Source organism: Lissotriton vulgaris, unplaced genomic scaffold, assembly GCF_964263255.1.
Source record: "Lissotriton vulgaris unplaced genomic scaffold, aLisVul1.2 SCAFFOLD_1251, whole genome shotgun sequence".
NCBI lineage: Eukaryota > Metazoa > Chordata > Amphibia > Caudata > Salamandridae > Lissotriton > Lissotriton vulgaris.
Window position 1 is genome coordinate 530,003 of NW_028251023.1, and position 3,332 is coordinate 533,334.

A 3,332-nucleotide genomic window follows, 5' to 3' on the forward strand; every position below is an offset into this window, starting at 1 on the left:
GGTGTAAATCCGTTCAGTAGTTCATGAGAAATTAGAAAAAGAAAAAGTTTCAATATCTGGGCAGAGCCTAAGGACACACCACATCGTGAGATCTGATTAGCTGTCAGCACTTCATCCTGGAATTGCTGGCAGCCATCTTGGGACCAATATACATGATAGTACCCCATTGAGATGCATTGTAGTGAATCGAAGATTTTGACTGTTACCAAAAGGAGAACTATAAAGGGTGATAGCAGACTTTAGTTACATTAGAATTCATTTGTTCATGGTACCATACTAATTTCAGGAATTGTGGTGTGTTCTAAGGTGATTTTACCCTGTGAAAACCCTTCTGCTGGGATATCATGAATGCTGTTTGAGAGAAAACTGAAGCTAAAATGAGAGCATATTTTCTGTAAATTCACATTATTTTTCTCAGTCATGTGAGAATGAAGTCTGTCATTCTCAGTAAATCATTTACATCCAACTAGGGCAGAGATTGTCAGTTGATTCCTTTGTGTTCTACTGCAGCTTCCCAGAGTGTTCTAAAGAACAACTAGAGCGCTAACAGCCTTACTTATGAAGAAGGTATAGCACACCTGAAGCCATCTTGATTGGAATAAACTGGTAAAACTTAAAACATTTAATTTAAAAAGGTACAAAAGTATGGGGTTGATTTAGTCATAGAAATGATGGTTAATGCTGTAGAAAGAAAAATTAGGACATGTTTCAAGTATGATCTCAAATATATTCCTGTTATATTTCAAAATGAGCAGCCTGTCAGTTGATGCCTTTGTGTTCTACTGCAGCTTCCCAGAGTGCTCTAAAGAACAACTAGAGCGCTAACAGTCTTACTTATGACAAAATTATGGCACACGTGAAGCCATCTTGATTGGAATAAACTGGTAACTCTTAAAACATTTAATTTCAAAAGGAACACAATGAGGTGGTACATTTTGTCATACAAATTATGGTTAGTGCTGTAGAAAGAAAAATTAGGACATGTTTCAAGTGTGATCTCAAATATCTTCCTGTTATATTTCAACAGGAGCAGCCTGTCAGTTGATGCCTTTGTGTTCTACTGCAACTTCCCAGAGTGTTCCAAAGAACAACTAGAGCTCTAGCTGTCTAACTTGTAACAATATTATGGCACACCTGAAGTCATCTTAATTGGATTGGACTGGTAACACTTAAAACATTTAATTTAAAAAGGAACAAAATGAGAGGGTTCATTATGCCATAGAAATTATGGTTAGTGCTGCAGAAAGAAAATTTAAGGGAGATCTCAAATCCTCTTCTATTTCATTAGAAAATTCTGACACGCAGACTGAAACAATCACTTTCAATACCAGCAGTAGATTGCTGAGTTAACTCCCTGGTGAGCTGTAGCTTTCCTACAGTGATCTAATGAACAACTAGAGTGCTAACATTCTGAATTCATGGCAAATGTGTCACACATGTGAATGCCTTCTTGATGGAATCAAAGTAAAAAACTGAAAGCATTTCCTACTGAGGAGACTGCAGTAAATGAGGAAATTAGGAAACTTCATAACAAGTAAGTCTCCCAAGATGGCCACCGGAGAAAAAAGAGCACAAAATTAGTGGAAATATCACCCAGATGTAGCCCACATATAGCTCAATGACAGAAGTGTGCAAAACACTTTTTATTTTAATTTTTTCTGCAGTTTTATATAGTGCATACTGGTCAAGTATTGGAGCGCTAAATCTTACTTGGACCCTTTATTGCGTATTTAGCACGAAGTACATGAGATTGACCTTGCGAAACATTGAACATTATGATTCTGTTAACCTGAAGGTGCTCTCGTCAATGAACAATCCTCCTTTTCCTGTCTTCAAACCAGACAATTCATATCGTTTAGTTTTGTACTACAGACATTTAAACTCTTGTTGCAAAATGTTTGCAATACAAAATTCACACAGTGCCCCACTGATGAATAACATTGTGCGCAAAAAATATAAAACGACATTAGATAATTCTAACGGTTTCTTCTGTCAAAACATTGCACCAGTAAGCAGGTGCTTGACCACTTTTTTAATCATGGGGACACAGAGACAATTTTGCCGTCTCCCCCAGGGATTCAAGAATAGTCCAGGGTTATTTTCAGCCAGAGTAACAGAGTTACTACAAACGTACGATGATGAGGCATTATCTTATGCCGATGACATCTATTTTACGGACGACGACTTGGAAGGGCACATGAAAAGGGTGAACACCATAATACTTGGGTTCGCTTCTGAAGGGTGCAAATTCAATTTTAAGAAATCACAAATTGCCTACCATAACTTACAATTCTTAGGATATGAACTTTCAAGTGAAGGCAAAAGCCTGGCATCAAACTTTCTAGAGAAATGTGCTCTGCTCCAACCTCCAAAGACGCTGAAAAACTTGCAGTCAATTCTAGGCTTCCTGAATTTTGGAAGAGCTTATGTTCTAAACTACGCAGAAAGGGTTAAACCTCTCTATGAACTAATCAAACCTGATTTCAAACCAACGAATTGGACTCAAAAACACACAGAAATTGTGCGTTCAGTAAAAACAGACATGTTAGCAAAAACACAATTACAAACACGCAACAACATGCGCAACGAGGGGTCCGAATCATCCCAGGGAGATGTGGATTCACGTACCTAACCTTTAATGAAGGTGAAAAGGTACCAATAGCTTATAAATCACACTTGTACACACAAGCTGAAATAAAATTCCCTTCTACAGAAAAGATTCTGACAGCGGTTCACACTGCAGTAGCAAAAGAGACAGGTCTCCCGCACAGTAAACGCATAATGATAGTTACACCTGTACCTGCCCTAGAGGCAGTGACGAAAGCGAGCATTCCAAATGCTAAAGCTTTACATCTGCGATGGATACAATGAGTTAACTCTCTTTCTGCAACAGACTTTGAATAAGTTTTTGACCCTAACTTGAAAACTCAAGAATTTCTACAATACGAACACGAATTTCCCCTGCCAATCGAGATTTTGCCTCTAGAACATTACAGATGTATAATTTATACAGATGGATCAGCACAACCTGCTATTGGGGGTAAACAAGCATATAATGCTGCATGCGCAATTGTTAAAGGTCGCTGGCACGAAGGAAAATTTAGATTAATGGTCACTAAAACTCAATCACTCGGAGACTGTACAGCTCAGCGAGCTGAACTACAGGCTTTCAAGGTGGTGCTTGAAAATACAGATTGCGAATTCCCGACACTCATAGTGTGCGATTTGTATTACTGCGTCCAGTCTTACAATGAATACTTGCAGAACTGGGTTCAAAACGGTTTCAAAGACGCAAAAGGTGGCACAACTAAGCACAAAATGCTTTGGGAACA